Consider the following 10967-nt stretch of genomic DNA (forward strand, 5'->3'; position numbering starts at 1 on the left):
ATCTTAGAATTTTTATTTTATATGAATTTTGATGTATACAATTGTTTATATATACAATAATCAAATAAAATAGTATGATAATATATTATATTATATGCATATTATGGGTCGTGTCGGCCTAGCCCACGGACCTGAAACGCCAAGCCTGGCACGGCTATGTATGGGTTGTGTCGGGCCACGGGCGGCACGACCCAATTTACACCTCTAACGAGAGGATAATGATGTGGGTTAAGGAGGTAGTTGGGAATGATAAATGAGAGAGAGAGAGAGAGAGAGAGAGATAGGAGGTCTAGATTGAGAAAAGGGAGGAAAGAGAGAGAATGAATGAGAGAGCAAGGATGGGGTAAAGGAGAAAGGAGAAAGGTTTAAGGAGAGAAGAGAGAAGGGGGAATGGGAGAAGGAGAGGGTTGCTGATGTGGGACCTAATCGCTTACTAGCGGGCCCCGTGCAATGCCTGGAATTGGACTTAAAACTTATTGTTCTATGCAGCTACACAACTCGGGGGTAGGAATGGCAATTTTCTCCCTCACTACTAAGTACCCAGACTCCCCGATCAAGCGAGGATGGGGATGGAGATTGCCTTAGCGAGGACAAGGTGGGAATGGAATTAATAGGAATACCTAATTGGGGATGAGGGGGTGAAGTCCACACCCTGCCCCAACCCCAATTATATATATTAAATGTGTATATAAATTATATTCAACTATTATTTGCATTTTAATTTTTTCGTTATTTTAAATAAATACCTTTCTAAAAACAAACTTTTATTAAAAAATTCAAGCATTTAGTCCCCAATGGGGAACCCCTCTCCATCAAGGATTGGGGATGCAGGCTAAACTTTTTGACGGGGATTAATTTAAAACTCGAGGTCGGGATGGGAACTATGATCCCCACCTCGAACCCACTTATTGCCATTCCTACCCTAGGGGTCATCCCCTAAAACCATAACACCCCCAAACCCATAAATATAGTTCCATTAACTATGGTAATTATAAATATAGTATCCAATACTTATGGAAATTATTAAAATTTTCAAATTATTTATTTGAAAAAATGGAAGTTTTATAATTTAACTTTCACTAGTTATTGCTCAAAAATTAAAGTAAATATCAAAATTACTGAAAATATAAAAATAAATTTACATTTATTGGAATTAACTTTCTACTAAAAATTACTGAAATTTTGTAATTATTATTTGATAATATCATTAAATATTAATAAATTGATCAAAATTACTGAAAATATCAATAACTACTTATTGCTAAAAAATACTGATGATTTTTTATTACTAAATTTGTATTTATTAATATTTTAATTAATTGTGAATTTTTTAGTAATTATTGATTTAAATAAATAATTTTAAAAAAATTCTGAAATTAAATTACCAAAATCAGTAATTTTCAGCAAGTAATTCTTAGTAATTAAAATTATAGTTTAGGTGTTGGTATTTGCTAAATAATATTTAATAATATCAGTAATTATTGAAAATATAAAACATAAATCTCATATTAATTCTCATATCAATAATATTTTATAATATAAATTAAGAGGTGTTTTAGGAGGAATTTTAGATGGGAGAGATTGTTTAGGAGAAATTTTAGGAGGAGGCTAAGCCGGTTGGCTAAGCGATTGGTAACATGAGAGAGAGAGAGAGAGAGAGAGAGAGAGAGAGAGAGTTGAATTGAACTCTAGTGAAGAAGAAAGGGCTGCCACATAGCTACATGGAAGGGGTAAGGGAGAAAGAAAAGAAGAGAGAAGGAGGAATGGAAGAAGAAGAGAATTGCTGAGATAAGAGCTAATCACTTTATAATATAATTGACAGAGTTATATGGTTTGGTCTAAATAATAAAAATATTCGACTATCTCAGCCAGCCAGGTCACGGAAACAGTATCCCCCTATCTTGACCCACCAATTACCAAATATCAAACCCGTCCTTACTCAGGCAGCCCTAAAAGGCCCATTGGATTGATAGGTGGAAGAAAAGAAAAAGCCCATGGGACTTGACCAGCACTGCAGGCCGGCCGGTGAATTTGATGGAATGATTGTAGTGCCCGTAAGGAAGGAGACATCCAAACTGTGACGTGAGAGATGACCATGAGATACAATCAAATTTGATGGAATGATTGTAGAATCGTGACAGAAGCAGCACAGTCCTCGGTGGAGAGGTTTGGAATGAAGAAAACGCGGAATGAGACTACATCTCTCAGACTAGACTAGTAGTAGTGCACAATAAATGGATGGAATACCAACTTTTCCACGAGCCTTCCGCTGCAATTGCTTCCAAATCCAATGAGTCTGTAAAGAAGAATGGAAAACAAAATAATTAAAAAATAAATAAATGCAAAAGGAAGGAGAAGAAAACCAAGTTGATTTTACACTTGGGGTTTCTAGAAGATGCTAATGGGCCCTAGGCCTCAAAGGAAAGTTTTCAGAACGAACAAATGGGCCCACGTGTAAATGGACCAAAGAATGAAAGGTCAAGCTTCGGCACAACTATGGATATTGTTGAGCCCGAGAGTTGTAGATTGGGACTTTGGGAGGGATTTTAAGCAGCGGTTTATGGCTGTGCAGGGTGGGGTGGGTCTCACGTGAAAATTATATAAGTTAAATATTTTATGAAAAATCTTAAAGGTCTAAGTGCTTATTGTTATGCCTTTTAGCTCCAATCAGATGTATGTACATTTTGACATTTATTGTAAATTAAAATGTATATAATTGATTTATGTCATTATGGTGTGTTTCTGTGTAATACCTTTAAACTTGACATCCAATGAGACTCATGTTAGTTTAGAATATTCACAGTCGTTGGATAGATCTGGAGAGGTTTATCCTGTCAAGGCTGACACTGATGTGCCGCCAAGTTGGTTGGTGTGGTTTGTCTCAGCTACCAGGGTGAGACCTGAGGTACATGCAGTGTGGGTTTTCTTGAAACCCTGAACCGGACCAAAATTCCAATAATGCCTTGGACCTTGGAGATAGATGGGCAAAACTGGAATATTACACCTAACCTCTAGACTCGATTATGATACTACACTAGGTGCCGGATTGGGCTGTCTTTGATATGTCAATCAGTGAGATCCTTAGAGGGGGTCAAAACCTAGGTATGTTGGGACAGTCCGAGAATTCATCTGAGTGGGTGATCATAGTGATAGGATTAGCCCATTTGTCGAACAAAGTGAATGATCGGGGATGCACTCTCTCTGATGGAAACATAAACTGACGGTAGTTGATTTCAACCATTGAATTTTGTTTCTACAAAATATATATATATATATATATATATATATATATATATATATATATATATATATATATATATATATATTATTATGGTTTCAAAATTTTTGCAATAGGTTTTAATTCCCGGAATCCATGTGAGTAGAGAGTGCAGCACTATACCTTGCAGCCGAGGGAGAGGTTCTCTCTTGTCGGGCAGTGTTTGATCATTATGGGCTGAGATGTTAAGTGTAAGACCATTGAGGGAAATACCTGATGGGCTAATCTTTTATCTGCCCACAATCCTTGGTGATTCATAAGGTGATGGACTCAGGGGTTCACTGTCTTCTACAGTGAATTCTGCCAGGCCTCGTAACAAAGGATGGGCTGAACCCATGTGGATGATGTGTAGATCAATGTTTGGGTCCCACGCCATACAAGGATAGCCAACTGGGCAGCAGGTTAAGTGGTTAAGTGAGCGCATAAACTTAATGGGCCTAAAGCCCATTCGAACTGGCTTAATAAGATTAATTAAATAAGGGGTGGTTCTGAGATTTGGATCAGTTGATAGAATAAGGGATTATCCTTATCCACTCAAAGAGTCAAGATCCAAATAAAGATTTGGATCAGGAAACTCAAGACTGATCTTTATCTGCAGATAAAGGATTATCCTTATCTCTTAAAGAGAGTCCAGATCCAAATATAAGATTTGGATTAGGAAACCTCTAATGGGATTAGAAGAATCTCTCTTTAAGGCTATAAATAGGAGAGTAGGGCGGACCTCAAAATATACTCATAGTCTGCTGAATTAAGAGAGAAGACAACTCAAAATTTGACTGCTCCTGTCTTCTACTCTTTTTCTTGTTCTTGCTGCCCCTAACCAGTTCAATCTCCTCCTGTGGAAGTGATCAAGAACTGGTCTTGATATTGCTTCTTGCTAGAAGAGGCAACCTGAATTTGTGCTCACCAGCCCTTCACTACATTCTTGCTGAAGAGTCGTCATGTTGATTCTACTTCACCTCACATTGTGTCATCTTCAGTGGGAGCAGATTTTGGTTTTCTCCTTGGGCGTAAACACCTTCGTTGGGAGTTACTATTACTCCATATCAGGTATATCCCTCTCTTCCCTTTTGGTTTCAGATCTGGTCCGGTTTGTTTCAAGATTGATCCTTGAAAATGTAGTTTTCTAAAATAGGGAATGTGATTCCCATATGAGAGAGAGAAATTTTTGAAATTTCGCCCAACCTTCCTGCAAGGTTCAGCCATCCATATGATGGATCTTTCATCCCTTCACTCATTTGGAACTTAGGAGGGTATTCATGTAGGGGCTTTTAACCTTACATAAACTTAAGAAATGAATGCTGTGAAGAAGCCATCATTTACATGAAAAGGAAAAAAAATGGAAGGGCAAATTTCATAAAGTACCCCTATGATTTAGGGAGTTGATTAGTTTTCCCCTTATTATGAGGGTGTTTGGTTCTGTTTATGTTTATTCAGTAAACGTTTATTGACGGTGCCACATAGACGCCACTTCAGCATTTTCTCTATTGCTCTTCTACATGCATTGAAAATGAAAAAAAAAAGTCAACTTTGGTTTTTGTGCATGCCAACCGTTTGTGGAAGTTATTTTTTAAAGCTTCCACAAACGACTAGGCGTTTTTTCACTGTTTCGCTGATGTGGAGCTAGTAGGTGCCTATTTGTCATAAACGGTTGTAATTATTGCATTTCTCGGTTTTACCAGCAAATAAAATACAAACGTTTATTCAATAAACATAAACAGAACCAAACACATACTATATATTGCCTTAAAGTACTCGTAAGTTTTTTGACAATCAACTAGCTCTACCCTTAGGCTGTTTGGTTTGAAAGAAAAAGTAGGAAAAGGAAAGGAAGGGAAACATTTAAGCTATATTTGGTTTGAAGGAAAATGCAGGGAAAGGTAGGGAAACCTTTACAAACATTGTATAGGTTTCCCCGTCTTTCCCTTCCTTTCCCTACCTTTTCCTTCAAACCAAACATAGCCTTACAAATCTTATATAGGTTTCCCAACTTCATACTTGTTTGCAAATTTCTGTTTGTCTCTCTTTTCCCTCTTTTTTTTCCTTTTAATCGTTTGAATCCCAATAGATCTAAACCCTTTAGATCATTTAGATCTAGTGATACAGTCGTCTGGTGAGTAAAAAAAGCCATTGGAAATGGGAATGGGTTGAGCAGTTGCACTCAAACTTGAAAATTTTCATCAAATGGGTTTTATTTTGATATTTCGAGGAATAGTGGAGGGCAAATTTGACATTTCATTTTTCTGATACTATTTAATGACATCAAATATCAGAAAACTTGGGGTACTTTAAGACAATATGTCAACAGTAAGGGTAGAGTTTGTCAATTTCCTAAGCCATAGGGGTACTTTATGAAATTTCGCCAAATAAAAAATAGGCTTACATAAGCCAAGAAATCAACTTTCCAATCATCTCCAAACTCCAAAATGGCTTAGGCACAACCAAAATCACTAGACCTTGAGAATTTCTTAGTAATGCACCAAAACCTAACTTTCCTAGGCACAAAAAACTTCCATCTACATTCAACTTTAACTGGTTTTGATCAGGAGCATTCCAAAATGATAGAGGGTTACCTTAAGTCCTTGGGAATAACCTTGCCATTTTTTTTTGGGAAATCTTTAGTCTCTCCTTCCACATCCTGTTAGTCACAATTAGGCACACATTTGGATTTGGATCAATATTTTCAAAAACCAATTTATTTCTAGAGTTCCAAATGTTCCACAAGAGAAGAAAGAGAAACCCAAAAGTAAATTTTTCCTCTCCCCTTCCTTGCTACATTTTTCAATTCAATTAGTTAGCCATTGGGTGAAAGTTATTGGGTTTGTACCCTAGTTTGGCCTAAAGTGTAGAATGTTGCCAAACCATGTCAATTGTCCATGTCCACCTAAGAACAAATAGTGCATTAAGGATTCTGATTCCCCATTGCATATTGGGCAAGAGTCCTCCATAACTAATTTTTTTGTATAAGTTTTCCTTGACTGCTAAGGCGTTAGTGCAGCATTTCCAAATAAAACTCTAAATTTTTTATCAATTTTTGCTTTCCAAATCTCTTTCCATTGAGCTTTACTTAGAACTTGACTGTTCATGTTATTATTATGGCTTATTGTCCTTTCATCATTTAGAAAGTTAGCCACAAAATAACCCGAATTTACTATGTATTTGCCAATTGAGTTGAAAGACCATCTTACTTGATCACCCCATGGTCCACTTGCCAGATTTGTATTGAGGATATTGCTTCTATAGGGTTCCTAGAATGTATCTTTAATCAATCTGCAATCCCATCTTCTTTCCCATTCGATATATCTAGAAGTCTTTAACCCATTTTAGAGCTAGAGTATTTTGTATTGAACCCATTATCCTAAAATTTTGGAGTTTTGGAAGCTAGGGATCTTCCCAAATTTGGACCATATTTCCCGAGTTGATTGTCCAATACGCTCCTTTTTTCAGGATCTCGCTTGTAGCTAACATACTTTGTCAGCCCCATGACCCTTTCTTTGAAAAGTTTGAGGATAACAAGTTTTTTCCTCTCAGATATCTAGCTTTGATGATTTTAAACCAAAGGTTATTTTCCTCTGTATAGATTCTCTAGGCTTGCTTGGCCATTAAAGCCAAGTTGACTATGTAAGGATCTCCGAATCCCCCCCCCCCCCGCTAGTTTGTTTATACTGAGGACCTCCCAGCTAATCCAGTGTGTTTTCCTTACATTTTTTTAACCTCCCCACCAGAACCTTGATTGGATTTTCTTCAATCTGTTACACACACACACACACACACACACTTAGGCAGTAAGAAACATGACATTGTGTAAGATGGTATAGCACTAGCCATTGCTTTTACCATTATTTTTTTCCTTGCTTGTGACAATAAGAGGCCTTGCCACTAGGAAAATAGCTTCTCTACTCTTTCTCTTAAGAAACTAAAAAGAGATTTTTTTTATCTACCAATGTTTGGGGGTAACCTAAATAAATTGAGGGGGCTTTAACTAATTTCATTTTAAACAACTTAGCTATTAGTCTTTGAAGCTTTGGATGAAAGTTACTACTAAAGAAAATCTCAATCTTTGAGAAGTTTACCTATTGTCCAGAGGCCCTTCATAAAGTTTGAGAGCGTCTACAAGGTTTTGCCCCTCCAGAGGATCCGAATTGGTAAAAATATAACTGCCATCTACAAAAAAAATGAATGAAAGACAATTGGGAAATTTTGGTTATTTTCAAGCCAGATATCTTTTTCTGGTTCACCAACTTTACCAATTTTGTTGAGAGAGCTTCTGAAGAGAAAAAAATAGATAGGGGGAAGGGGGCCTCCTTGCCTCAACCCCCTCTTGGATTGGAAATTCTGACTAGGGCAACCATTTCAATTATGATACATTGCATTACCCAATTGATCCATTTTTCACCAAACCCCAATTTTTGTAACACCCTTTTTATAAGCCCCATTTAACCCTATCATAAACTTTTAACTCATGTTTAGTTTTAGGACCATCCATAGAGTCTTTCCCTTTAGTTTTTCATGAAATCAATAATTTCATAAGCTACTAGAATGTTGTCTTGAATGCATATGCCGAAGGTGAAATCGCTCTGGTTTTCACTAATTAAATTTTCAAGAAAAGGTTTAACTCTGTTGACTAGGACTTTTGCAATTACACTGTAGATGGTAGGGTTGTTTATGAAACTGGTTTAGACTGACCAACCCAACCAATCCGACCCAACTCGACCCAAGTTGGTCAGTTTTCAAATAGTGTTGGTCAGTTTCAGTTCCTCAATGATAAAAACCCGAGAGATGGGGTCAGTTTCAGTTTGATAGTGTATAAACCGATAAAAATCGAATCAACTTGACTATCATGTACAATTATAATTGTTAGCCCTTCTTTCTTCTCCATGCTTTTCACATTTCTCATAAAAAGTGAATCCTTAAAAAAGTAAAAAGCTGACAAAAGCTAACACCAACCTGTCATTCATTTATATTTTTAATAAAATAAGTGTCATTTATTTATATTCTTAATAAAATAAGTGTCATTTATTTATATTCTTGATAAAATAAGTGAGTTTACAAGAATGAGAGCTGACAATATATTTATTGTCGATGCCAGAAAATATGTTAAACAATAATTTACAAGTAATAAAGGCTGACAAAGGCAGACAATTGCATAATTGCAACATGTGAAAATTGAAAAAAGCTTTTTAACTTGGGTTTAAAAAGATGAGAATGACAATTCAGTTTCAAACCGATTAAATCGACCTTAGGCACATTTAAATTTTATTCGGTTTTTTATTAACATCGGTCAATTCCGGTTGGCTTATAAGTCAACCCGAGCTAGTCAAATCGGTTGACAAAAACATGTAAAACCAAACCAACCCGACCCGTGACCAATCCTAGTAGATGGTGTTATGTTAACTTATAGGTCTAAACTGGAAAGCAACCTCTAGATTTTTTACTTTTGGAATTAAAGCTATATAGGATTCATTAAATTCCCTCAACATCTTGCCAGTGATGAAAAAATGTTTCACAACCCTGACCACATCATTTCCAACAGTCCAAAACTTTTGATAAATAAATTTAAATACCCATCTGGCCCTGGAGACTTTTTAAGATCCATTTGGAATAGAGCATCTCTAATCTCCTCCTTTGTAATTTCCTTCTTAAGGTAACTCCTATCCTCCTCAATTAAAATTGTTTTCAAACTATTCAGGATATTTTCTATGATGTTTGGATTTGAAGTTTGGTACACTTCTCTGAAATGATTCTCCAATACTACGGTTATTTCCTCATCCGAATCCACCCAAACCCCTTATGTAATTTTTAAACTTGTAATCTTGTTCCTAGCCCTCCTTCCTTTCATGACTGCATGAAAGTATTTTGTATTTTTGTCCCTATGTTTGAACCAGTTTACCCTTGATTTTTTTAACCACATCATTTTCTCTCTTCTGAGTCATACTTTTAACTTTGCTTCAAGGGTCCTGATTTTCTCTTTCTCATAATTAGGATTCTTTTTACTATAGTCCTCACCAAGCTTACTTTTCAGATCTGATATTATTTTTTTAATATTACCAAAAACTTAATTATTTCAAGATTTTAATGCTTGCATAAGGTTTCTACATTTTCCCCAACTTTACTTGATCAGATCCTATATGATCCCACGTGTTTCCTAAGGGATTTACAAAGTTCTCGTGGTCAATCCACATTTCCTCAAATCGAAAGGTTCTTTTGCCTCTTCTTCTAAAATCAGTATTGAAGATAATGAGAAGGAGAGAGATTAAAACCCTTGCTTGAACATTTTTAAAGCAGTCCAACCACTATCCATCACAGGCAGCTCTATCCAACTTAACCCTAATCAACTCTCCCCCTTTCTCTTTTGTTTACTCAAGTGAATAATGGCCCAGAACTTGGAATTTCTTGTAGTTCATAGTTTTCTAAAAAGACCCTATACTATTTTAGAGTTGCTTCACTATACAATTTTCCCTCTTCCTTTTCTGAACTATGAAGGATAATATTTAGGTCCCCAATACAAACCCAATGCCCTTTGACTAAACTTTATAGAGCACTCCACTTGTTCAAGAAAGATCGCCTTTTTACCCTCTTAGGTTCACCATACACAAAAGTATAGAACCATTGTTTGCAGTTCTCACTAGTGAAAACTACACGAATGAAGTTTCTATCAACATACAACACTTTTATTTCCACATCCTTCCTCCAAAGCAGAGCCAATCCGCCACTCAACCCTGTTGCATCCACACCCCAACTTTCCCACTCCCTATGAAACTTGTGTTTCTTCCTATAATTTAGCAAGGCTTCCTTTGTTTCCATGAGGAAAACAACATCAACCACTTCTTTATTGAGAGTCTTTTAGATTTTGAATTGTCAAGGTGGACCCAAGACCCTGACAATTCCAACTTAAAAGCTTAATCCCCTTCGGGGCTTGTTCCGAAATAGGACCCTAAACCCACTTATTACAATTTTTATTGAAATACATATTTAGTAGAAACTGTTGAACCTTGCCTTTTGATTCTCCTACCTTTCCATTTTTTTATTTGAGGTCAATCCTACCTCTTTTTTATTTTTTGAATGTTTCCCTTTCTTTTTTACTCTCTTTCCCATTGATTCCCCATTTTTCTTTCTCTTTCTCTTTTTAAAATAGTCATTTTTCTAACAATTTCAAAAATCACCAATCCTCATTATGATAAAAACCAAGGATTTTCCTTTCTTCAAATTTTCTAAAGGCATAGTTTTTCTTTAACTTTTTTCTAGCTCTGATGCTTATTTTGTGATTTTAATAGACCATAATTCAAGGCATTGATCAGAGGCAATGGTAAATCAATTTTCATATTAAAAGAAACCAAATAACTAAATGAAGAGAAAAGGTAACTTACCTCTTCTACCTATTGGCCTATTGGGGTGTTTCAACCTGTTGGAGCCACCCCTTCCATTTCCATGTCCACACTAGAAAATCTAAGTTTCAGTCCCTTCTGTTGGAAATTCGATACCCTCCACATTTTCTGCTAGTAGCTCATCAATATCAAACTCTTCCTCTACAAATAGATTTTCTTTTTCAGTTTGATCCATCTTATCTAAGTCAACCCATTCATCATCCTCTCTCAAGTTTGGCTTGGATCTTTTTACTGCTCCATAGACCCACTTGAGATTTTCCTCATTCGGGTCTTCCAGTTCCTAGATAACCACTCCATCTTCCTTT

Source organism: Nelumbo nucifera, chromosome 1 (genome assembly GCF_055504915.1).
Source record: "Nelumbo nucifera cultivar China Antique chromosome 1, China Antique-T2T, whole genome shotgun sequence".
NCBI classification, from domain to species: Eukaryota; Viridiplantae; Streptophyta; class Magnoliopsida; order Proteales; family Nelumbonaceae; genus Nelumbo; species Nelumbo nucifera.